The sequence below is a fragment of the Crocodylus siamensis genome, chromosome 1 (genome assembly GCF_052110815.1).
Source record: "Crocodylus siamensis isolate JL-2025a chromosome 1, ASM5211081v1, whole genome shotgun sequence".
NCBI classification, from domain to species: Eukaryota; Metazoa; Chordata; order Crocodylia; family Crocodylidae; genus Crocodylus; species Crocodylus siamensis.
Window position 1 is genome coordinate 102,487,870 of NC_143395.1, and position 27,411 is coordinate 102,515,280.

General features: G+C 45.0%; 1 protein-coding gene across 11 annotated transcripts in view; it reads right to left on the reverse strand.

Moving 5' to 3' along the window:
• EPB41L2 (erythrocyte membrane protein band 4.1 like 2) overlaps window positions 1-27,411 on the reverse strand; it is a 226,742-nt gene that overhangs the window by 190,186 nt on the left and 9,145 nt on the right. For 10 of the 11 annotated variants that reach the window (XM_090039111.1, XM_090039110.1, XM_090039105.1 and 7 more), the window contains exon 2: window positions 15,710-15,796. The gene's annotated coding sequence lies outside the window, so the exon portion shown is untranslated. Of the gene's footprint in view, window positions 1-15,709; window positions 15,797-17,633; window positions 17,687-27,411 lie in introns of those variants that run through there. The other variant, XM_090039024.1, reaches the window with a different exon arrangement.

Sequence of the window (27,411 nt, forward strand, 5' to 3'; positions counted from 1 at the left end):
TTCATAGTAGTGGCACAACTAAACTGAAAAGTCAAATTCCCTCTATGTGAAGCATCGAAGACCTCTTCCTTCCTAGAGCAACAGACATGCACACCATAACACAGGAAAACTAAAATTCCTTCCCTAAACAGCTTAAAACCCATGTTAAGATGAGAACAGGAGAGGATAACAAGTAGTAGTTAAAAAACAAGAAGATGAAGAAAGGCAAAGATGGCCCAAGTTCTGACATCTTCCAAAAGCTCAGGTATTGAAGGTTAGTTTGGCTTTTTTTTTTAAATTATCATAAAAGTTCATATTTAAAGTTAACTCAATAGCAGGTTTTCAGTATAATTATAAGAATGACAAAATATTGCAGCTGGAAAATTTAACCAACATAAAAAACAGAATAGAAAGAAAGCTTGTTATTGCAGCTTTGTTACAAGGACAAAAGACTAAAGGCAACACCACACTGTGCTTTTGCTACATGTTCAACAGTTTCACTGCCCTCATTTTTATGCATCTAATGGTTACTGAACATTTTACAGTGCAGCAGGGAAAGAGGAAGAGAGGTAAAACATGGGGACAAGAGCACAATCTATGAAAAAAAGGGAAATAAAAACATTCTTTTAGCACACCATACAAACCAGGCATATGGAGCAAGCCAGCAGAAACAGGTCTTCCACACAAACTCAGTTACCAAGAGACAGCATTTTTCAGCTCAAAGTGCATTTGGACCTTAGGACTGCTGCAGCGAGTCCTAATTTCTTGGGGGTTGTCTTCACAGCACTTTGAGGCTTGAACTTCAACTCAAGCTTTTCCCTTAATCAACTCCTGTCCCTGCACAAAAGGGTGTACTGTGAGTTAACACTTCAGCATAAATTAGTTGGCTAACCCATGGGTGTAGTTGGGAAGTCTGAAGCTCGAGTGCTGCTGAGACTCAAATTAGTACTTCTATGGCATGTAACTTAAGTTACAGCACCAACTGGTTAGTTGCTACTGCAACTGCTCTGTCCTGCTACTCAAAGCACTGTATAGCTTGAATGTTTCACACTAAACTGACCACAGGAAAGCAGGCTAAGTGGCAAAATTTGAATGTATTTACTCAAAAGTGAAAACAGATCCCAGCAGTGCCAATGAGGCATTCCCTCATCACCCCCGATTCTCTCCAACAGCTCTCTCTCACAGCAGAGAAAGTGAAGTCAGAAATGGTTCCTTGGCAATGCCTCTCCACTGCCTCCAACAGGTGCAGGACACTTGCTATGGTTTACTTCAGGGCTGTCCAACTGGCTGGCTGGCTGGCTAAAGGTTAAATTGTGGGTCCTGAGCTTCCATCCAACTGCTGCGTCTCCCCTCGCTATGGCTACAATAGTCTGAGTTCTCTCTGCCTCTGGCTTCCTTCTTCTGCCCCTACCTCAAAGGCCAGGGCAATGCAGGACAGGGTCGCTGAGGGCAAGGTGGGGCACCCGGTATTGTGGGAAAACTTCCCTTGGAAGTTAAAAGGTGAAATAGAGTGACCAGATGCACAGTGCAGTGGGAGCTGAAGTTGAAGTGGAGCTCCCAGACACACACTACAGAAGGGAGAGGAGGCACGCGGTGCAGCAGAGGGGAAAATGAGCCATGCAACCCCAGGGGCATGCAGCTCCCAGCCGCTTAGCATTTGGACAGACTGCATTTACTTTATGTGGAGTGGCATGAAATTCGGCTGGATTAGAGGCATAGGTTCTGTCTACTTTGCAAGCACATTAAAAAAAAATCCTGTGACACTTCTCCGGTTTCCTCTCAAGCCAGAATTTCTCTTCCTCCACAGTTGTGCAACTTGTTAGCACAGTTGTCCACCTAGCTGCCAACTGAGCAACCTGGAGGTCATTTCTGTCACAAAAATATCATGTGCACATGCACACATTCACATACACACCACCTCTCAAGTGCTTTGGGCTCGCTCAGTTTGGAAGTGCTATATTACACATGCTTCAGAGTTCATACACACCCCATTGTGAAACCTGTTTATCAATTCCCATAGATACTTCCCATTCATTTTGTTTTCTGCTGAAGTTTCTATTACACATCTGCTCATTAAATTGTATTTGCTCTGCAAATGGAATTCCAATTTCTAGACTACATAGCTGCTTTGCTTAATGGATGAGAAAAGGGAAATAACGTACAAATCACCCTTTTGTTGACCTTTTTTTGTTGAGGAAAACAAACAGAAAGGCCTTGGCAACTTACTATGGGAATAATGGGACTTAAGCAATGCTGCTTTGCATTTTTTGAAAGATCAGTAAATCACATTTTTTTCAGCCCAGTAGGCAATGGCTCAATGTATACGTAAGTAATCCATAAAAAGGCAGATGTAAGATCAAAGAAAAATATTACATCATTTAAAAACTGGTAAGGAGGTTGTAAAAGTTATGTTTTTCACCAATGCATGAAGCATTCACTTCCCAAATACTGCAGCATTTTGTGATACTCAGTTCAGCTGGGAAGGTGGAGGTCGGAGGGGGGGGGAGGGGGGGAGGTGAGGTCAGTGTTCCATTATAATTAATTCTTTAAGTAGATGCTCCTATTTCTGCCAAGCATTATTGAACTGATTACCAATAATTCTGGCAAATCAGAGACACTTAACTATTTTAATACAATTATGTTTGCAACTGATATTTCCCACAGTCCACAAATATGGTAGTAACTACTGAAAGTTAAAAAGGTTGATGTCACTGGAAATGATGATAGACAGGCACAACCACAAAGAGGAGAAATGATTCAGGCTTGTTAATGCAATTTTTTTATAATTCATTTTTGTAAAAACTAAATCAATACATACTGCAGCCAAACAATCTTGTAAAAACGTTTTCGTTATTCCTTGCTGTGCTTTACAGACAGAGGGCTTAAACTGCTGACATACATAAGAGGAAATAAAACTGCCTACAGGAAACGAGGCAGCAACTATTGATCATGCATTGTTACATTGACTCAGATGTCTGATGCAGTCCTTACCCACAATAATGTAGAGCAAGAGCCAAAGGTTAGTATGCAAGCCCCCTCTGTTTCCTGGAGTGATGCATTTTTTCAGATTCCAGAACATTATTCAAGAACTATGTGCCTGTGAGCCTGAAATATCACATGACTTCTGCCATGAAGCTAGGAAAACAGCAGGGAAAATAACATAAAAGACCATTAACTACAAAGAGACACAGGCAAACGATGTTGGTCTAAATATTTTAAGAGTTATAAAAATGTTTCATCATGCACGCGCATGTGTGTGCGGGGGGGGTGAGAGAGAGAGAGAATTTGATATTTTCATACACACACTTCTCCCTCATGTAAATTTGGGAATAATGTTATTTACCTGTGGCACTTAATTTTGTAATGCAAAATTAACCTTTAAAAATATTCTTATTGTAGCAGAACATGAATATAAATCAACTCAAATGCAATGAGACAAAACCGAGATAAAACAAAAATAGTGCCAACAAGAATGTTACAGATAAACACCCAGGCTAGGGACAGATATTACACAAACTGGTTTAAGTGATCAGAAACTGGTTTAAACCTGGAACAGAACAGAAGTTCAGTGCACATAAACCAGTTTAAAAATGGCTGAAACAGGCTTGAGATAAACCTGGTTGAATGTAGTATCAGACTTAACTGATTTAGGTCAAACCAGTTTATACAATGTCTATCCCAGACCCCTTCCTGGTTTAAGTTTGATACGAGTCCCCCAGCATCCCAACATGCTTTGGGCAGGGGCTTTGCTCCAGAGAGCTGGGCTGGCCTCTCTCCTCCCTCTGCCCTCTGGCTGCAGCTCAAGCAGAGACAGCACATACAGAGGCATCGGCCTGGCTTCTCCTGCTCCCCCTCTTCCCCACCCCACCCCTGCTCAAGCAAGGATTTCCCCCTCCCCTCTGCCTTGCACAGACACCTCTCAGCAGCAGCTAGCATACCACATGTTGGCTACAATCTGGGCTGTGGGAGACAGGACAAAGGCAGACAGGACAGTATCAGCTTAGGGCTTTTTGGAATCAACAGGTCAGCTGGTAAGGTCCCTCTGTTCTTTCCTTGGAAAAGCTGTTAAAGAAGAGTTTGAACTAATGGAGAGAGGCTGTTGTTTTCTTAATGGGCTGATAAACACTGAGTTAGGGGTGATAACACTGTGTTATCAATTCCCTGCTGCAAGCGGGGGGGGGAGGACAGCTTCTAGCCTGAGCCACTGCAGGCATGTGCCTGCACTTCTTCAGTCCAAACTGGTTTATCCTAGCCAGGTCAGACTAACCACCAAAGACTGAATCAATTCAGCCTCAGGCTTTTTGTACATCTGTCCCTAGCCCCAGAATTTATATCTTACTGTTCAGAAGAAACTGAAGTTCTTTCCAGGTCTGCTATACCAGCCCAGACTAAAAGATGTTCTTTACTCTACCAGGCAGAAAAAGTAAGAGTTGGTAACAAGTCATTAATCCTTAAAGTTTACCAGCTCTCACTTCACTTTGAAGGCATTGAGCTTGCTGGGTCCTCACAAGTTAAGATACTGTAACAGCATATTTTTTTAAAAACACAACATGTTGATATTATTCCACTGCTATCACAAAAAAAAAAAAAAAAAAGACTCCAGCCCATGAAAATGACAATGCAGTTTATGTCTTGGCTCATAAAGAGAACTTAAAGATTTTTTTTTTCCTTCTTACTGCTCATGCTTCTATACCAGTACAGGCAAGTGGTTTCAATACAGTTATCTAATGCTGAAACAGAAAACTACTTTGAAACTGAAAACAGCAGCTACGGCCAAGTTACTGCAAATAGTAGAAAACCAAGGAGAAGAAATACCTTGATTTTAGCCAGGCTCTTGACATACTCATAAGCAAACTAAGAAATACAGTCTGAAGGAAACTATTATAAGGTGGGTCTGCAAACCAAATAGGAGCCACTACTGTAGTATTATTGCAAAAAAGTTAATAGTCTACTGCAGAGAAGTCAAACAGACAACCCAAAGAGCCAGTCTATCTGACCCACTGGACTACTGAGAGCAGGGTCTGCCACACAACCCAAGCCCTTGTTGGACACGGCCCTTGGTGACAAGGAGGGGAGCAAACACAGGCTGTGCTGAGAGCTTAATTCCCCTTCAAACACCACTCCACTGGTAGCCCTATGGAACTAGCTCAGGAGTCCTGCAGTCCAGATATGCTCATGTCATGGGCCAAGTTTGACATCCCTGGCTTACTGAAACACATCAACAGGAATGATGCATGCAAGACACAAGAGATTCTCCCACTTTTCAGCACTAATAACGTCTCACCAGCATTGGTGACTACTGTGTCCATTTTGGGGTATTATACTTGACGTAAATGTGAACAAAAATGGAAAGAGCAACAACAACAAAAAATTTAAGTCTAGGAAACAAGTCAAAGTCTAGGGGAAAGCACCACCTCCCTTAGAAGCTCATTCCATATTTTGGCAACCCTTACTGTAAAGAATTTCTTCCTTATGTCCAATCTGAATCTATTCTCCTTTAGTTTGTGGCCATTATTTCCAGTAACCCTGAGGGGTGCCCTGGTAAACGCTGTCCCCTATTCCCTGCTGCCCCCCCCCGGATGAGTTTGTAGGCAGCCACAAGATCGCCTCTCAGCCTTCTCTTGCGGAGGCTGAAGAGATTCAGATCTCTCATAGGGTCTTTACCTGCAGGCCCTCAACCATACGAGTAGCCCTTCTCTCAACCCTCTCAAGGTTATCCACATCCCTCTTGAAGTGCAGCGCCCAAAATTGGACGCAGTACTCCATCTGCGACCTCACCAATGACGCATAGAGGGGAATTATCACTTCCCTAAACCTGCTCGTGATACTCCTGCTGATGCAAGAAAGAGTGCGGTTAGCCTTGCTTATTACCTTGTCACACTGGCGACTCATGTTCATTTTTGCGTCAACAGGACTCCAAGTTCTCTTTCTGCTGTTGTGGTGCTCAGACTGTGGTTCCCCCAGTTTCTGGGCGTGTTGGAGATTCATTCTCCCCAGGTGCAACACCTTGCATTTATCCTTGAATTGCATCCTATTCTGATCTGCTCACTTCCCCAGTGTGTCCTTAACTGCCTGAATTCACTCCCTGCCCTACAGTGTGTTTACTATGCCCCATAGTTTAAGGTGCTTTCAACACCTTTATCCAAATTGCTAATGAAGAAATTAAACAGTACTGGTCCAAGGATAGAGCCTTGGGGGACACCACTGCCCATATCGCTCCAGGGAAAAATCACCCATCCACCACCCCTCTCTGGGTGAGTCCCATAACTCTGTTTCTCACCTACCTTACTGTGAAAAAATCCACATCACACCCACCTTACTGTGAAAAAATTCACATCACAGCTACTCAGCTTATGTATAAGAACTGGGTGCAACACTGTGCCAAAAGCCTTATTAAAATCCTGGTAAATAGCATCTACTTCCTCCCCGGCATCTAAGCACTTTGTGACCTGGTCACAAAGAGAGACCAGGTTAGTCAGGCAGGATCTGCCTGCTATAAACCCATGCTGGTTGCCCCTCACTATTGTGCTACCTGCTGGCCCCCTGCAAATGTGATCCTTAATGATTTTTTCTAAGGTCTTGCCAAGAATAGGAGGTGAGACTAACTGGCCTATAACTACCCAGGTCATCTTTCCTCCCCTTCTTGAAGATAGGGACCACGCTGGCCCTTTTCTAGTCCTCTGGGAATTTCCTGGCAGACAGCTGGGGGCTCTGGGCCTAGACCTGGGCTTGAACTTACAGCCTTCTGGCTTCAGCACCCAGCAGGCAAATCCTTAAGCCAGACCCAGGACACCAAAGAAAGTTTGTAAGAACTAGGATTGTTTAATCTAAAGAAGAGAAAAAATGAGGGAGGAATTGATGTCAGTATTCAGATACCTGAAAGAGGATGGCAATAGACTATTTTCTATGACTACAGGAGACAAGACAAAACAGGACAGGACAGGACAGGAATAGGTTTAAATTGCAACAAGGGAAAATTAAATTAACTATCACAAAGAAAAAAGTGCAACTCAGCATGGTTAAACCCTGGAGCAGATTATCTATATAGGTTGCGGAATCTCCACCAGTTGAAGTTTTTAACTGCATACTGGACAAAGATTTATAAAAGGTCTTTTCTTGCCTTGAGCAAGGAACTGGACTAGATGATTTTTGAGGTTCCTTTCAGCCTTCTTTTCCAGGATTCTGTGTTCTCTCGATTAAATAGGAGGATATTTCAAATAAAAACCAATGAAAAAAATCAATAAGAAACTGAGCAGAATAAAATGGTAGGCAGCTCTTGCATAACAGTTAAGCCCTTATGACTGTCATGTGATCAACCATATATAATAAGTGCAGCCCAGAAGCTTAGGTCAGAAGAAGCAGATTCTCATTTGGAAGGGCTGGGGGGGTTGTTTTTGTTTTCTTTACTTTTAAAGCCTTTATTATAAAAACAAAAGGTCAAAATGCACAAGTGTGGGGCCATGCCAGGGGCCACACATGAATCAATTATCAGTTATGAAAACACTCATATCACCAGGTTAAGACCCCTGCTCCCAATGACTTTCATGGGGTTACATAGGACTAGCTGGCCATTTTATACCTTGCAAAGTGCCCCCCTTGATAGCTCAGCACAACAAATTAGCCCTCATTTTACTGCAAGAAGTTAAAGAGTTGGGCGGGAGCATCATTAGATCTAGTTCCTGTGAGCCAGCTTCTGCAGCTTTTCAGGGTTGGCATCTTGGCCTGGCCCAGAGGAAAAAGGCCAGGCTGATCACACTTCCTTTAGCCACCCAGTACAGGACAGAGAAAACATACACAGTCTCAGAGAAGTGCAAGCCCAGTGCACCAACTTGGGCATAGCAGATAGCGGTCACAGTCAGTGGCAGTCCAGGAAGGTATGGAAGAGTGTCTCCTCCATCTCCTCCTCTCAGAAAGGGCAGGCATGGTGGACAAAAAGCCACTGAAGAAAGACTCTACTTGCTTGTCAGCTTTAAAAGAAGAAACAAGCTGCTGGCTTGAACTGGTATCAGGTTCTCAACCTGTATTCCATCACATGACATCAGGCACAGGATTCACCTACCTTGTTCCCACAATTCCCTGACTCCCATCATTCCCTGAGAAAAAGCAAGCTACCAGCAATATAAAAAATTAACCATGGGCTCTTGGACAATGAAAAAAATCCCTGGATTCTTCAACCTTGTCTTAAGAATTCAATTCCATTGCACACTTGACTACCTAGATTTCACTTTACTGAGACATTATCAAATAAAGATATGCTGGCAACGCACTGACACTACCACATACTGTAAAAAATACTTAATTGCTAATAAGGTTATTTTCTCTTTGGTTCTTGCCTCTGTTAACACCTAGAAAAAAAACTCATTAGGTGCTTAAGTTATTAAATCTAATATACATCAAGTAAACAGAAATTTCACATAGATTTAGGTTATTTGGCCAGATTGGTCACATAGATTTATCAAGATTTTGGCCCAGTGGGCCAGATGAGTGTTATGGGGACAGCCAGCAGGGTTGATCGTGGCCCACATGCCAGGATCGGTCTCTCAGGCCTGGCACTGTACTCTCCTACCCCCAAGCACCAGAATTGGGCCCCAGGAACCTGGCACTATACTCTCCTATCCCTGCTTGCCAGGACTGTGCCACAGGGACCTGGCATCACCCCTCCCGACATCAGGATCGAGCTTGGGGCCTAATGCAGGCCCCCTGTACCAGGACTGATCTCTGGGGCCTGGCATCATGCCCACCCAGCCTTGCAAGCTGGGATGAGGTGAGCACAGGGCCCAGGTTTCCCCACAGGACAGAAACTTGGCAGCAGGGAAGCATCACCATTACTCCACCCACTGCCAAATTTCCAGACCTGTGGAGACCCCCACAAGCTAGATGACATGGTGCTGTGTCATCTAAAGAGCAGAGGGTGTGCTCACAGCACCCACAACCAAGAAAACCCATTAAAGGGGGCTCTGTACTGGCGGGGAAAAAAGCCACCAAGGTCTCCTGGTGGTTGGTTTTCCCCCGCTGTCCCAGAGCGGGGCCTAACACTGCGCCCCTCCAGCCTTGAGCCCCAAGACAGAGTCACACTTAGCCCTCCCCAAACCCACCCCCCCAGCATGGGAGTAGGAGGAGGAGGAGAGCCCTGCCCACCGCAGTGCCTCTATGACAGCCCGGCCCAGCCTGGGTGTGGGGAGCTAGGAGCAATCTGGGTGCACAGGTCCCGTGGCCAGAGCCTGACCCACAGCTGGCCCAAGCCCTGCAGCCGAGCCCAGCCCCTCCACATCCGCACTCAGCAGCACCCTTGTAGGGGACGGTCTGGCCAGGGCTCCAGCAGGGGCTGGATTAGACACTAGAAGATCTGTGGAGGTCCCCGCCAGCCCTGCTTCTCTATGATTCCCCCTCCCTCCCCCGCTTCACCTGAGGTCCTAGAGTGGGGTCTGGTCATGCCTCCACTCTTGTCACTTGATCTTTTGGCCTCAGCCAGGGGGTGGAGTCTGGCCACACACCCCTCCCCCCCCCGAAGTTGCCAAGGGCTGCTTCCCCTCCAGGCACACCATGGCTGGGGTCCCTGCAGGTCCGGGGTGAGGCCAGGCGGAGTCTGGCAACACACCCCTCTCAAACCATACTTAGGCCTGCCAGGGCCTGGCCATACCACCACCACCACCACCACCACCCCCCACCTCAGCTTAGCTTCTCTCCAGCCTTCCAGCCACTGCCAAAGGGGAAAAAGGCCTCACTGTAGCCTCCCCGCCAGCTTCTAGCCTGAGCTACTGCAGGCAGGTGGTTGCCTTTCCAGAACCAAAAGCGAATGTCTGTTGACTTGCTTCTCAGTTCAATCTACGCAGGTTAAACTAACCTGCAAAGATCGAATCAATTTAGGCTCGGGCTTTTTGAATGTTTGTACTTGGCCCAGAGGAGCTGTATTAAAAGAACTAAACAGAACAGCTTGCTTAGTTTTTTTGAACTTGCAGGAACTTTTAACTGTGGTAAGAAGTCCCTGAATGACCATACAGGCCTTAGCAAGAACATATTACTCGAGTTTAACATAGAAGCCCAGGCATTTGCCACAACTTATTTAAAATACTGGGATCAACTAGAATGTTCTTGCTTTGTTATTTGTGTTTTAGAATTACTATGGAACAAAGTCCAAGTTGTAAAAAAGAACCCCTTGTGTAAACAATGTATAAACATGGAGAACTATTTCAGCATGTACTTCCTATGTAAGGTGCCTCAACACATTACATGGGGGATCCACAAAAAAAACCAAAGTGGGAGGAAAATCATATTTTTAGGTATGGCAATAGCCTGGGAACAGTACTAGCTCCTACTACGGTTTAGTAGGGAGTGAGTCAAGTTAAGGGGAGGCCCAAGAAAACCACACAAAAAAGGACAGCAGAAGGAAAGAAATACGGGAGGACTTGGAACCAGGTAGACAAAAGGGATTGAAGATAAGGGAAGAGGGCATTAGTGTACATTTCCCTGATATATCCCAGAAAGCAAAAAATATATCCAGAGTATGTGGGAGTTAGAATGGGAAATAATGGCAGGGTGCTCCCATTACTGTAGGCGGGCATACATCATGATAGCCATATTGCAACTCCTGGTTCTTCAGCCCCACTGGGGATACAAAAGAGCAAGTGGCAAGTAACCCAGAGTGAGTAAGATTAAAACAGAGAGACTGGTATATAAGAGCAAAAACACAACTCTTTGCCCCAAATTCTAAAGAATTGGTGGATATGTACTATGGCCTGGCTAAGCGTAACATTAACTACCCTAGAAATAGGTAACCTTAGAATTAACATTTTAATCAGTTAGATAAATATGCATCTCTTCTGCACTAAAAATGACTATTTTTAGCCTTAAAAAAGATGCCACTTAAAACTGTCTCCCTACCAAGTGTTTTTTAGCTAAGTATTTTTCTGTTTTAAAAGGTACTATACAGGAAGGAACATTAATGTAGTACGCTAATATTGATAGTATCCATGGGTGTAACTATTACTACAGTTTAGAACTAATTTACTCCTCATTGAAGGCTTATTTGCAGTTTTGATACCAGCTTTTTATAAAAAGCCAAGTAATAACTAAATGTGATTATGCAACTATTCATTACTTACAGTTCTGTTAAGACTACAAAGAGCAACTACCTGCATTACTCTGCACTTTACTCCTGGACTCTATCAGACTTGATACCACAAACCACAGTTTTTATTCATACAGAGGTATGGTTTCTACAGCTCCAATTCCTTACTATGTGGCAGCTTACGGTCACTAAACCAACAGCCAAGCCCATGTATCACTTAGATTAGTACTTGGCATTTGTTTTCCAAAAAGAAACACACTTAAAATAGTTCTTTTGTGGAGGTCTTGGTAGTAGAGTTTTTAAAAAGTGAACTATAATTATGGCTTCAGCTTTTCTAGCACTAAAGTGGTATGGCAAAACGAAAAAGGTTTCTTCTAAAAAGAACAAACAAATGCAACCATCCAGTATGAATAAATGAACATCTAGGAAATTAATATGTTGAATAATTCCTATCCTATTATTTTAATGAACATTTTAATACTTGAATAGCCCTGTTGTAGTATATATCTGTTTAAAATGTGGCACAATTACTCTGTATTCCAGGTCATACACTTGCAGACAAAGCTATCTTCCCAACACTATTTACCTACCAAAAAAGAGCAAACTAATATTGTTCTGCTTTGTGGGAAAATAAGTCAACCCTCTCTAACACCAAGGGCAAACAACCTGAGCCATACTAATTCAATACAGTTATTAAAAGAGCAATTACATTCTTAGCAATGTATATCACAGAGTGAGTGTGTAATGCAATCCACTTAGGCAAACAAACAAACAAAACAGGATTGTAAGTAGTAAGACAATAGTAAGACAACCTCTGCACTTATAAGTCAAAAAATAAAGCAATGCCAGACATATATAATAATTAGTTTATTCCGAAGGAGATGAATGCAGAGGGTACTCTGCAAAACAATGATGTAACACACATCTAACAGTGTGCATCTTCTGACAAAAAGTTTGCATCCTGCATTAGTACTCTGCTGTCCCCTACACTCAGATTCATAGATATATACACCTGAAGGGGAAAGTGATTGGGTCAAAAATAAATCAATCAATCTTCCATGGTTTATTTCCATGGCTCCATGAAAAGAGACAGCCAGACAGATGAAGCATTACACAAGCTAGAGACACAGAAGAAATCAACGTATTCGGAAAATATTACCGTATTAACTTTATTCCAAGATGCAGTCCCCCTCCATCCACCACAGGGAAAATGAAATCTCATCTTAGAATCAAGTACTTGCAGGACACGCTGGATCCTGTGCTACTACCTGGCCCCATGCTGATTCTCTCCCTGCTCTCTGGCTCCCTGCTGAACCAGGGAGCATCAAGGTAATTAAGACAAGCCAGAGAGCAGCATGAGATCCAGTGCCCATTCTCTCCCCATCCCGCCTTCCACTCTCTGGCTCCATGATTTCCCTACTGCTCCTTGGCTCAGCAGGGAGAAGCAGGGCCAGAGGAGCCAGAAAGCAGTTCAGTAATCAGAGTCTCTTGATGCTCTTTGTTTGCACATTGGGTCCTGCACTGTTCCTTGGTTCCCCGCTGAACCAGGGAGTGGTGGGGGAATCAGTCCAGAGCCAGGATGCAGTACAGGACCTAGCACACAACCAAAGAGCAGAGGGGACCTAGCACAGAGACACGTAGTGAGAGGGCAGCATGCAGTGGTGAGGGAAGAGGGGAAGGCATTTGCAAGGGACCATGGGGACTGGCATGAGAGGAGGCATGTGGGTCTGGGCAGACACTAGGAGGGCAGGCAAGGGGACAAGATGCAAGGGGGTAAGGGTCCAGGGTCAGGCTGCTTATCCCCCCCAGCACTTCCTTCCCTACTGTTCCTTTCTCTGCTCCAGCATGAAGAGGACAAAATTTGAGATGATCCTTCAATAGTTAAATTCTTTACACAGAGAATTATAAGGAAGTTTATATCATTTTTCATGTACAGAATCTAATTTGGAGGGATATCCAGGTTGCAGCCATACTGATCTAGAGGAAAAGGAAATTTCCTGATTGCCTCTTAATTTGGAGGGGGTCATCTTAAACTCAAAGTGGTCTTGGATTTGGGTACGGTATGTTTTTAAAACTGGGTTAAAAAAAGGATCTTGTTTGTTTCGCTTTAAAGAAAAAAGCATAAGATTAAGGGAAAACCAGACAGAATTCCTGGCTTGGAAAAAAAGAAAAAGACAGTTTTACCATAAAGGCAGGAATAAACTATTAAGGTGTGTTGGACATTATTTAATATAGTGGAATATTAGGGTAGATAAAACAATATACACTTTTAACGCAAACTGGCTGGTTTAATTGAAGCCCCAAATCCTCCTAGATCTTAGTTCAACTGCTTAGGAAACATTAAAGGCATAACATGCCTTGCCTTTTTTTAAAAGGTATTAGTTGGAGTTAGTTAATACAATCCAACATACTTAAATCATTAGGTAGAAAAGAGAATTCAGCTCAAGAAATTGTTTTGGCCCTGTATGACTCAGATGCACCTTTTATCCAAACTGCCACTGTGCATGCAGTGGGGGGAATCTAATCTAATCTAATACAATACAATCCATTACTAACATATGAATTAATGATGCAGTTATATTTATTATTCATAATATATTTACTTTTTTTTTTTTTTTTTTTTTTTTACATGGGGCGCAGCTAAATTTTGAAAAGATTTTGATGGGTGCCTTGAGACCAAAGAGATTGAGAACCACTGGTTAAAAGCAACAAGACATTTCAAAGGAAACTTGTTAAAAACAATTCCTTTTGCTAAAGAAGTTTGAAGAAATTGAATCAAATTTGAAGTATGCATCCCCTTACAATTCTTCATAATATTAATTCCTAAACCAGTGATATTAGAAACTACAAGTCACCCCAGCTATAAAGTGGGGGACAGATGCCTCCTTATATACCGACAGATTAAGACAGGGTGGGCAAAGTTCGGGCAATGTGTTGAATCCAGCCTGTAGCAGACTCCATTTCCCAGCAGCCCCTGTGGCAGTGGCTCCTTCTGGTTGCTGCAGCCAGCCCCAGCCCCGCTGCCCAGATATCCTGACCCATATGCCCCACACTTACCTCCAGGGGAAGGACCCATATGGGCATATGGGTCAGGAAGCTGGATAGGGCAAGATGGGTGGGCAGTGCCAGGGAGACCCCAGGATCTTGGGGCAGTGACAGCGCTGGGCTGGGGCAAGGGCAGTCGCGATCTGCTGCCCACACACCCCTGTGATGAGCATGGGTTCTGTGGGCAGGAGCATGCAGGGAGCAGATCGCAGCTATGCCCAGACCTGGGCTTTGTGTTGTCACCACCGCAAAATCCCAGCCCTAGCACCAGAGCAGCTCCCTGCTCAGCTGCACACCCAGCCACATGGATCCCATCCAGTCTCCATGGAGACTCTAGAAGCACGGGGCCGTGACAACACGGGGCCCAGTTAGGCAAAGTCCCGGTTCTGCCAGCTCCATCGAGACCAGCCGGGTGCCCCTCAGGCAGGGGCTGCTAGGAAACAGAGTCCAGACACCAGCCAGATTTGCTGTTTCGCCTACCCCTAAATTAAGAGAACCTTAACATGTAGAAAAAACTCTGTAGCCTACATAATAAATAGAGCACTATTAATACTGTCTGGATAACAGAAACAAATAACTTCAGCTATGAGCAGGCAGTCATCTAAAATACATAGCATTGTTGCTCTAACTTCAATCCTACCAGTAAGGGTATGAACACATGATGCAAACTCCTTTGGACCCCTGGGCCAGATCCAAACTATGGGGCTTCTTGTGGGAGGGATCTGGACACTTCTCTGCAAACAGCAGCAACACCACCACCACCACCAGCTGGGGGTTCCTAAGAAGCATGGATTCACACACCTGTTGCTCATGCCCCTGCTGCCAACATACATGCCCAATGTGGCTCCCTCTACTGGAATCCAGCAGCAAGTCTCTGAATTCCCAGCCCCTCCAGGAGTCCTGCAGGCCAATATCTTTGATACCTCTGCTGTAGCCAGTGAAATAAAAGCAACCTCAGCGTTCAATCCATTGCAATACAAGAGTGCTCTGAATAACATTTCTCCTAACTCTAACTCAGCAGTAGGCAATTATTTTGGGCAGAGTACTTAAGAGTTTTGGCATGCCATCGAGGGCCGCATGACAGGCAGCCAGGGGCAGATAAATATTAGTTTTCTAAATTTTTTAAGGGCCCTGTAAGCCAGACAGAATGGCCTGACAGGCCACGTCCGGCCCATGGGCCGCATTTTGCCCACCCGTGTCTAACTAGTTGTGGATAACAGAAATGGCCAGTACTTAACTCTGGTTGTTCAAGTTATTCCATTCCTTTCGAGTAACATTTTTTTTTTTTTGAGACAAAGGCAGAGACAATAACTTCAATTGATTTTTTTTTTTTAAATAGGCTTTACTGAAAATCTAGTCAGTCAGTATACATTTATAAACAGCAGATCTGCCATCACAGCTATACAAATTGGTTTAGAGAAAGATCTCTACAGATAAACAGGTTAAGCATCAGAACCTAAACTTCCGCCAGAAAAAGTAATAAAAACTTATCAGCCAATCACTGCAATAAAGTATTCTTGCCAACCATGTACAAACTGTACACTAAATGAAATACACACACACACACACCTCAAAAGGAAAGAAGCATAAAAAGCTAGATAGAGGCATCTAACATACCTTTTCTACTGCTTATTGCGTCTTGTCCAGCTTAGTTTGGTTTCTCACATAAAAGGTCCTTCCAACACTTTCTGTATCATACACGTCCTATACCAAAAGGAAAACAAAAATCCATTTAGAATTTGAAAACACTTTTGCATTGGATGTAAGATACTTTAAAATAAGTATGTATAATTTCTAAATGTTTCCCAAACCGTTTGCTTAACTTCAACTACATGGGTTCATCAGTGGCAGGTCCTGTCAGACCAACCTGATGGCCTTTTACAATCAGATCACCAGATCATTAGATGCAGGGGTAGCAGTGGATATAGTCTTCCTGGACTTCCGGAAGGCTTTTGACACTGTCTCTCACCCCGTTCTCATTAAGAAACTGGGGGAGGGGGGGGGGTGTAGACACCCACACAGTCAAATGGGTCGCCAACTGGCTGGAGGGCCACACCCAGAGGGTGGTAGTGGATGGGTCTCTCTCAACCTGGAAGGACGTGGGCAGCGGGGTTCCGCAGGGCTCGGTCCTCGGGCCCGCACTGTTCAACATCTTCATCAGTGATTTGGAGGAGGGGGTAAAAAGCACCCTGTTCAAATTTGCTGATGACACTAAGATGTGGGGGGACGTGGGCACACTGGAAGGATGCAACAGGCTACAAATCAGACCTAGACAGGTTACAAGGGTAGGTGGATGTGAATAGGATGGGTTTCAACACAGACAAGTGCAAGGTGATGCACCTGGGGAGGAACAATCGGCACCATACCTACAGGTTGGGGAACTCCCTTCTTGTCAGCACGGAGGCGAAAAGGGATCTTGGGGTCACCATTGACTCTACGACAAACATGGGCTGGCAGTGTGGAGAGGCAGTTAGGAAGGCCAACTGCACCTTAGCATGCATCCACAGATGCATCTCGAGCAGGTCCAAAGAGGTGATCCTCCCCCTCTATGCGGCACTGGTCAGGCCGTAGCTGGAGTATTGCGTCCAGTTCTGGGCGCCACACTTCAAGAGGGATGTCGACAGCATGGAGAGGGTCCAGAGGAGGGCCACTCGTATGATCAGGGGACAACAGGGCAGGCCCTATGAGGAGAGGCTACGGGACCTGAACCTGTTCAGCCTCCAAAAGAGAAGGCTGAGGGGGGATCTTGTGGCTTGTTATAAACTAGTCGGGGGGGGGATCAGCAGGCTCTGGGGAGTCACTGTTCCCCTGAGCACTGCCAGGAGTGACCAGGAATAACGGTCACAAGCTGGCAGAGGGTAGGTTCAGGTTAGATATCAGGAGGCACTACTTCACGGTCAGGGCGGCTAGGATCTGGAACCAGCTTCCAAGAGAAGTAGTGCAGGCTCCCACCCTGGGGGTGTTTAAGAGGAGGTTAGATGAACATCTTGCTGGGGTCATTTGACCCCAGTATTCTTCCCTGCCATGGCAGGGGGTCGGACTAGATGATCTGAACAGGTCCCTTCAGACCCTAGAAACTATGAAACTATGTCACCAAGAATCAATTTAGTCAAACCTTGGTAAGATATACCCAAAGCATTTACATGTACTCATTCTTTATGTTCAGGAGCATATTATAACTGCAACATTATAAATGTATATATTATGAAAACTAACTAAACAGCCCTACATTCAAACTTCAAATAGAGGGCAGTTTTTACCTTCTACTGCAAAAAATACATTTTCATTTTGGCATCTAATATGAAACAATTAGCCTGGAAGCATTTTTCAGCCTGCCAGCCAAATGAATAAATATTCCCACAGCATTCAACAGATTAATGTTTTGGGCCATCAGTAGTATGCAGCCAGAAATCTAGGGCCTCATGACAGTGACTGAGAAGTTCAGCCAACTAAAAACTATTTTCAGCTGGTCATGTTCCAAAGTCATAATACCACTAGACATTGTGTATGTCCTGCACTTTATCTAACAAATTATACCTACTGTAAACACAGCCAACAGCTGGGAAATTTTATGGAAAATCAACAATCTTCATGGTACAATGTTGCCTTGGAGACGTATCTGAGTTTAAACACAGCGAAAGAAAAGTGGCTAAAACATATGGAAAACTGTGAAGACAGACTGGTATGTGCGTGGACAACTGCACTTTTTGAATAAAAAACAAACCAGTGACCCAGGGATCTATAAACGTGCAGCATTCACACAAAAATATACAAGTGTTATCAATACTTATTACACATTGGTTGCTTCCAAATATAGAGTAAGATTTATTTTTATAGCAACTATAATTGTATAATGTATTTTATAGCAACTAGAGTACACACACCCACAAACAGACACAAACGCACATACACATAGTTGCTATTAAAATGATATAGGATAGAACAGAGAGAAAAAATGTACTATTTATGAAAGGTAAATCTTTAAAATGATTAAGTCAATAGAAACGTATTCTGTTTAGTAGTTACCCCAGGCCTTTTAAAAATCCACTTGCCGCTAATGAATTGATAGACTTCTTCAGTAGTCTAGTATTTAAAAAAAAGATATAGCCAAGGGCTTTGCTAAGTGAAAGAATTAAAATCAACATGATCAGCCAGCAGCTGAGCATAAACAAGCAATAACTTGTTTTTAATATATATAAAAGAGTTTAATTTAAAGTTTTTGAAAGCACAAGGGTAACGGCAACCTTGTGTGTTATCCCTTCATAGAGTTGAAATAAGTTGTACAGATGGTGTTTTCCTGAAGCAAGACACTACTCTACACACAGCTTTTAGCCTTTAGCCTCTAGTCAGTATAGTACAAAATAGTTCAAACTGCAATGGTTATTCTAGATGCAGACCTCCTGTCCACTTACTGAATCTATCAACTCCTTCCATACAGGCCAAATCAGCAGATGGTAAAGACTGGTTAACTACCAAACCTAGCTTGTTCCTAGAAGTAAAAGGCTCATCTCTTAATATTTCACTCCCAAAAACTCATGTACCATTCAGTTTCAATCTACAAGAAGTGGCATATTGATGATAACAAACAGTCCTTCCCAAAAGTGCATCATATCACTTGCGTATCAGCCTAGATGACATGGCTTAAGAATTTAAATTGCTATATTTCAACAAGGACATGGACAAAACATAGGTGGCAAAAAAGTAAGATTATACCAAAAAGCTACACTAAAATTGGAAGTTTTAGAGAGAAGCCATGTTGCCAAGTATGCTTTTATGTTTTGCAGTTTATAAAACAGAAAATTTGCAGACATTTAGTAGTCACAGTGATGATTCTCAACCTTGGACCTTACTATCCATTCCTCTCAAACCAAGAACTAAAAAGTGCATGTTCTGCTACGGCTGTATGAAATTTCTCTGGGTGTTTCGTTTCGGAGCTGTTTTGATGCGTTTCCAGCTCAAAACAGTAAAATCAAAACAAAACAAAACCCTTCAAAACAGCTTCAAAATGAAACTAGGACACTTGAAATGTTTTGAATTTTGAAGCGGATAGTGGCAGCCTCCTGTTATCCGGCACACAGATATTGGGACTGTGCCCCCTTGGGAGGAGTCTGGCACAGCTCTGCAGCCCTCCCAGGGCAGTGGGTCCCTGGATCTGTGTGCAGGATGACAACATGCTATGGCTGCCAGGTGGGGCCAGCAGCAGCAGTCTTCCCAGCACTCGGCACAGGCTGCACACAGTGCCAGTCCCAGCTGGCAGCAGCAGCCTCCCGTCATCTGACATGCAGATCAGGGAGCCGCCCGCACCCTTGAGAGGGCTGTGGTGCTGTGTCAGACTCCTACTGGGGGTACAGCCCCCAATCTGCATACCGGATGACAGGAGGATGCTACTGCTGCCTGGGACCAACACTGGACGCAGCCCACGCCCAGGGCCGGGAAGACTGGTGCTGCTGCAGCACCCTTCTGTCATCCGGCATGCAGATCCAGGGTTCTGTGCCCCCCAGAAGGAGTCTGGTACAGCTCTGCAGCCCTCCTGGGGGTGCAGACCCCTGGATCTGCGCATGGGATGACAGCATGCTGTTGCTGCCAACTGGGGCCAGTGGCAGCACCAATCTTCCCAGCACTGGCCACATACTGTGCCTGGCACTGGTCCCAAGCAGCAGCAGCAGTCTCCTGTCATCCAGCATGTAGATTGGGGTCCCACACCCCCAGGAGAAGTCCAGCACAGCCCTGCAGCCCTCCTAGGGGTGTAAGCCCCAGATCTGTACCCCGGATGAGAGGAGGCTCAGCCTGCCTCTCCCACCAGGGACCAGCACCCGTCACTCACCTCCCTGCTGAGCTATAGCTCCCCACTCAGCCTGTGCCTGGCTCCGGCTCCTCCGACAGCTTACCAGCAACAGCAGCCACACTCCTGGCCTTTTGGTACAGCCCCCTTGCACAGCGCGGGGCAGCGCAGCTTGGCCCCAGCCACCAAGTATCCGCACAGCCTCTGCCACAGGCATAGCCTCTGCCACAGCGTGCTGCTGCAACCTGGCATGGGGCTGTGTGCTTTCAGTCAGTTCTGGGCTGTCACCTGGGGCTTTTCACCACTCACAGGGACCACCAGCCATACCGGCCTGGGTCCTGCATGCATAGAAGTGACCTGGCCAGATGGCACAGGTCTCATGCATGCAGGATCCAGGCCGGTGTGGCGAGCAGTCCCTATAAGCGGTGTGCGGCCCTGGGTGACAGTCCGGAGCAACGCATTGTGGCAGAGGCTGCGCAGATACCTGGCAGTTGAGGCCAAGCCGTGCTGCCCCCTCCTGTGCAGGGGGGCTGTGCCACAAGGTCAAGAGTGCAGCTGCTGTTATTGATAACCTGCAGGGGGGCTGGAACCAGGCAGGGAGATGCGTGGGGAGCGCCAGTCCCTGGTGGGAGAGGCAGCCCGAGCCTCCTCTCATCTGAGGTGCAGATCTGGGGGCTTGCACCCCTGGGAGGGCTGCCAGGCTGTGCCAGCCTCTTCCCGGGGGGTGAGAGCCCTTGTATCTATGCCGGATGAGAGGAGATGCAGGCTGCAGCAGCATTAGCAGCAGTCTTGCCTGCTGTCAAGCGCAGCCCGCACCCAGCACCGGTCTCAGGTGGGAGAAGCAGCCTGAGCCTCCTCCCATCTGGGGTGCAGATCCAAGGGCTCGCACCCCTGGAAGGGCTGCTGGGCTGTGCCAAAATCCTCCCAGGGTGCGAGCCCATGGATCTGCGTGCCGGATGAAAGGAGGCTGCCACTGCTGGCAAGTGTCAGGACTTTTGGTTTGAACAGTCTGAGGTGCAGTTTCCCAGAAACCTCTGCACCTACCTCCTTGAAACTTGGCAGGCGTCATGTCCTTAGAATGGGCTACCATGCCTGCGGTTTTCATCAAAATCAGGCAAGAAATGACAAAATATTAGTCAGTCATTTTCATGATCTCATATTATAGCATATGGGCGAAACATCAAAACTCACCGAAACAGTTTTCAGGAAACTAAACAACGAAACAAAATGAAACACTGTCTCTTCAAAACAGCGAAACAGACATCAAAATAAAACGATGGTGTTTTGCACAGCATTATTTTCTACTACATTCATTTTGTTAACTACAATACATTCTCTATGTGATTATAATTTTATACCAGTCAGACACGTTATGAGAGCACTTGTATTTATTTTTATTTATGACTATCCAAGAATACTATATTTTCTCATACTCATGCTCCAAAATAAGATATGCTAGGACAGATTTGGTCAACCTATGGCACAAGTGTTACAAGTGGCAAGGGCAGCTTTTGTGCATGGCATGGAGCAGATCAGGGAAGGAACAGGCAGCATAGCAGAAAGGGCAGGAAGCAGAAAAAGCAGGAGATCAGGATGGGAAGCACAAAACAGGAAGCAGAAAGCAGAGCAGATCAGGCAGGGACCACAAAATAAGGAGCATAAGGCAGGGCAGGAGGCTGGGCAGAGAAAGGGGACCAGAGTGGCACTGGGGGAGGGTACAGAGCCAATCTGTGGCATGCCTGCCAGGAAATCCCACATGCACCACTGCAATGTTACTTGCAGAATCCCCTGGCAGAGGCTAATACTGATACTTTTGTGCTAACAATATACACTCTAGTTTCCAGCAGCTGAATTCTGGAAAAGATGAGCATTGGATGCAAGAACATATGGTATTTTTAGTTGAAAATTCAAGCTGGTAGTGCTAATGGCTAGCCTCTGGGCCACTAGAATAATTAATAGGAATACCACACCCCACATATTCTACTTCAGCTGAAAAAAAACATAGAAATCTTGTGGTTTCAACAACTTTTAGTAATAGTTCCAATTTTGTCTTCAGATTTATTTTCATTCTTGTGGGCAAGCTGTTTAACCTAGGTCCCTTCTAGTTATCTGTACTGCAAGTTTCATGTTTCATAGCAGTTTTTATAAAAGACGGTCTCTTTCCCAAATATTCCTTCATACTACAGAACAGGATTCAAATATCAAATGAAATCAGAAATAGTATATATGCAGTTTAACCTCCACTATATTACTCTGTTTCCAGGACTTTCTTTTGTAAAGTGTGTTAAACTGCCTCAAATATGAAGGATAGTGAAACATCTGATTCTATTCTGTAATTATCCCATGAGTTCCTAACTGAACAAAATTAGAAGGAATGTATTGAGATCCACGAATTCTATGCTAAGGAATGCTGTTGTCTTCCCCACATTTAATAAAAACATTTAATTTAACTAGAATCAAGAAACAGAATAGTCTTTCATGTTGTAAGCAACCACCACATTCAGAAAATACTGAAAATTCAGAGGTTTCAGCCCTCTCTACATATTTTAAGTTTTTCTACCACACACATCATCATTGCAACAAAGAAAACCACACAGCCCAACATAAAATATAGCTATCAGAAGTGATTAGTTGTTTCTTACTGGGCACGCCTACACGAGCAATTAATGTAACTGAATAAACTCCAGTGCAGCATGCTGGAGTTTACAACTCCCGGGCGAAGCATGGACCGCAGTGCACCCAAGACCACAGCACATCGAGCCAAGCTGAAGCAGCCCTAGTTGGCAGGCGGCCTCGGGGGTCAATCTGCAAGCCCAGGGCTGCTTCACCCAGCTCAGCATCCTGTGGAGGGGCTGGCTGCGGCCTGAGTGTGGGGCTACCCAGCAGGTAACCCCCTGCACTCTCATATTCCAGCCAGCCCCATCAGTGTCTACACATGTGTTGCAGCACATAAAAATAACATTCACAAGTGCTATCCTATGGTGGCACTTATTAGTTAGTGAGGGCTAACAGGGATGCACAGGTAGATGCTGGGACTTTACTATGGAGCTAATCAGTCAGCTCCACAGTAAGCATCTCGTGTACAAATCTCCCTCTCTATTACTCCAGTAGTAAAACTTGCAATGACTAAAGTGAATTAAAACTAGAGCAGCGTTAGGGTTGCTTGTAGATGTGGAAAGAAAAAACAAACAAACCCCAGCACTACTTTAAACTTGGCATGCTCCCGCACTGAGCCCAGCATATGCCCAGGAGAGGCATCACAGAGTTGGACCCAGCTTTCCCAAAGTCTGCATAGATCAGGCACTTCAGTGGAGCTTTTTTCTAATAGATGATTGAATCGGCTTTAGATAAAAGCATCCAAAAGCCCTGCTGAAGTGCCTGATCAATACAAATGCTGCAGATCCTGGTCCAAGTAGCACGCTGCTGCTTCCAGTAAAATGTGTTCCCCCTTCCCCCTCACCTGTCAGCACCCTACAACCCTAAAACACAGCTTTAATGCCAGGCCACTCAAAATCTAGGTTATGCAAGAAACGATGCAGCCAGAATTTGTTGGTAGCAATTTTGTAACTGATGAATGGGCATAATCTGATGGTTCCTGATGATGCCTCTCCTCTTCTCAAAGTCACTGCCATCCCAAAGACTACAATCCAAGAGAGTCCTCTGAGAGGGGAGACATAGAACTTAAGATGCATGCCTTAAGGTCTGATACTGGTATAAGTATGAAAATGATGGCCATAGGATTATATTTATCACTGTCCAGGTTTTCAGTTTTTTTTCATGATTGAATGGGATAATAATTTCCTATAAAGAAAACATTGCAGGAACTGAGAAAGAAACAGGCTCACAAAAAGTAAACTGGAATGAAGACAGAAACACTTATACCCCTGGTTGACACAACCCCTGTAGTGCATACCCCTGGGGTACTTAGAAAGGTCTTCAGGGGTACGCACGGGCAGGCAGATGCAGACATAGTGCACCCCAGGACATGGTGGTGCCATCTACCCTAGCATATTTGCTTCTTACGGGGGGGGGGTGGGGAGGGCACGTTGGGTACTGCCAATCCCACATGGCACAACACGGTCCTTCCCCGCCCCCACACCAACCTGCTCTCTTGAGTGGCCACCAGGCCACCACCCTCAGCCAATAGTTGGTGGCAGGTGGTGGCAACTGCATGTGAGCTCTCCCTCCATTCAACACCCTCCTCCTAGCACCACTGCTATGCACATCCCGGGAGGGCATGGGGGCACATGCCCCCCAGATCTACGCACGGGGTGGGGCGGCATGGGGTGCTCTGGGGGCAGGGCTGCGCCAGGCTCTTCCCAGCGGGGGCTGGGCCAGGCCATGCTCAGGTCAGATGGTGGCAGCACTGGCAGGGGGGTTCAAGGGACCACGGCAAATTCTGGAGTGGTCACAGCCCCTCCCATATCCTCACTCGCAGTACCCACCCCAAGCACAACTCAGCCCAACTCCCTGCCAAGAAGAGCCCAGCACTGCCCTGGCCCCACCTCGCATGCAGATCCCAGGTGTGCAGCACTTGCCCCTGCCCCACTCCCTCCTTCAACACAGGGCCACTTCGGAATTCACCATAGCCCCTGCACCTGGTGCCTCCTGCCCCAAGAACAGCTCAGCCCCACCCTGGGAAGAGCCCGGTGCCACCCCAGCTGCAAGTCACCCCATGCAAATCTGGGGGCACATGTCCCCCATGCCCTCCTGGGGGTGTGCGTAGTGGCAGGAGCCATACCCCACCCTGCTGCACAGCTCGGTCCCACGCCCTGACCTACCTGAGCAGCCCCTGCCCCAGCCCCACTCCCTCCTGCCCCAAACCAGGGAGCATATGCCCCCCCATGCTCTCCTGAGGTGGACTCAGTGGTGGGAGGCGCCCCCCCACGCTCCACATATGAGCCACTTGTGGCTCCATCCTGCACCCCAACTCATCCATGCAGCGCCTGCCCCAGCCCCACTCCCCCCACACTGCAGGGGTCTCAATCCGCACCCCCCCACCCAAAAACAAGAAAAAAAGGGGGGGGGGAAACAGGACCTGAAGCTTTGAGTCAGAAGGGTACACTTATTTTAAAAAGGTTGAAAACCCATGACTTACTACGTAGGCATAACCATTTAACGATAGCTCCAACAATAACATCTTCAGCATCTGATGAAATGAGCTCAGGCTCATGAAAGCTTATACATCTACAATTTAGTCTATAAGAAGCATCTCTACCTTGTCTTCTGCCTACCTTTTAACATAGCTAACTACCTCTAGCAATAAGAGTAAATATAACATAGTGACAGAATACCTGTTCTTAACCTTTTTAGACTCATGCCATCCCTCAGAAAGCGTCAGCTCTTAGCTTTCACTCATTTTTTGATTATAGGAAAAAAAAAAATACTAGTTTGTCCTGTAAATCATGTGCAAATGTTTGTATACTTAACAGTGTTAATATTGCACAGCAGTTTTATAAAGGATATCAGACTCCTGGATATCTCACAGTACCACAACACTAAAATAGAAGCAGGTGAACTGCTTAGTTAACCCAGAACTTTCAAGAGGATCACATGGTATAAATTTACAAACGTTAAGTGAACTAACAGAAGCACTATACATTATTTCTGCGAAATCCATAACTATAGTAGTTTGGGAAATGTTTAAAAAAAAACAACAACGCACAACAGAACAACAGAGTTTGGGATTACAGACCAGAAAGCTTAAAATGTCAATGTGCAATAGACTGGAGAAATAAAGCAATGAGTTCATGCAGTGTCTATAGGAAGACTAATTGGCAACACAAGTTTGTTCCACACAGAAAAGTTACTGTACCTCAAAGCCTGTCACAGATACCTGAAAACAAGTGTCCACAACCAAAAAGACAATATAAAAGTATACTATGTATATACCAGTTGTGAATAAAATGTAAAACAAAGATACTTATTGGATAATCATTCTAAAAATCAAAATTCAGCAAAAAATAGAGTACAAGCTGTTTTTCATAACACTTGTTAGTAGCGGATTCTAGTTCAGGTAAGTAAGTGAAAGCAGACAAGCTATTTAAACAACAACAAAAAATCCACCCAGGTTTTGCATTTAATCAAATTCTAATCTATCTTAATCTTTAAAAGAGACAGTTTTCTAAAATAGCAAAGTCAAATATTTTAAAAGGAATACAGATCATAACAACAAAATATAGACACTTTTACCAAGTCCTTTAAAAAGCTTATACACTGAATTAGAGTACTGTACAGAGCAATTCAATCAGGAGAGCAAGAAAGCTGCTCTAGTTTTTCCATTGTGGTAAGACATCACTGATGAATTTTAAAAATATGCTGAAGAATGCTATATAATATTTTGTATTTTTAATTCTTGAAATGCTCTAGTCAAGTTCTTATCCAAGCCACTAAACAGCAAGCCATGGCAATACTTAGTAGTTTTCAAGCCACAGTAATTGCATAGCCGGGACTTAAAGGAAAACTTAGTGTTACATTTAGCTGTACAACATTACAAATTATAGAGCAATTTCAACAATAAATATTTTGGTTAAACTCTGCTTTGTCATCAGTGGAAGTAATTTTAGCTGAAACTGATCTTTCAAACAGCACAGACATTTCCTTGTTTTTTAAGATTCTATTTTTATTTTTTGGTAACTGAACAGCCTTTTCTACAAGAACATTTAACCAAAACTGGTGCTTTTCAAACAGCAAGCCACAGGAACAATATTAGAGGGGGGAAACAACCCTCTGCAAGTCAACGTATAGCAGTAAGTCAATTCACAGCTAACCTTCAGGCTTTCCTTAGCTTATCCTATTGTGCTTGTGCAATGCAAGAGTCTCCAGGTAATGACTTGACACAGCACACGGCTGCATTACCCAAGAACAGTAAGAGTAAATTAGAGACAGACGGACTGTATCATACACTCCTGCAGAAATAATCATAGATTTCATAGACATTAGGGCTGGAAGGGACTTCGGAAGATCATCGAGTCCTGGCCCCTGCCCAAGGGGCAGGAAGTCAGCTGGGGTCATAGGATCCCAGCAAGACAAGCATCCAGTTTACTTCTGAAGGTGTTCAATGTAGGTGCTTGAACCACCTCCGATGGCAGGCTGTTCCAGACCTTGGGGGATTGGACAGTAAAGAAATTCTTCCTTATGCCCAGCCTGAAACGGTCTTGCAGGAGTTTATGACCGTTCGACCTCGTCATCCCTTGGGGCGCTCTGGTGAACAAACATGCCCCGAGATACTGGTGGTCACCCCTGATAAACTTATAGGTGGCCATCAGATCGCCCCTGAGCCTGCGCTTTTCCAGGCTAAAGAGTCCCATGGCTCTCAGCCTGTCATCATAAAATCTGTTTTCCTGACCTCTGATCATGCACGTGGCTCTTCTCTGGACTCTCTCAAGCTTCTCCACATCCTTTTTGAATTGTGGAGCCCAAAACTGGATGCAGTACTCCAGCTGAGGCCTCACCAAGGCCGAATACAAGGGGAGAATGACGTCCCGGGATTTGCTTGAGAAGCATCTATGGATGCAAGCCAGCGTTTTGATTGCTT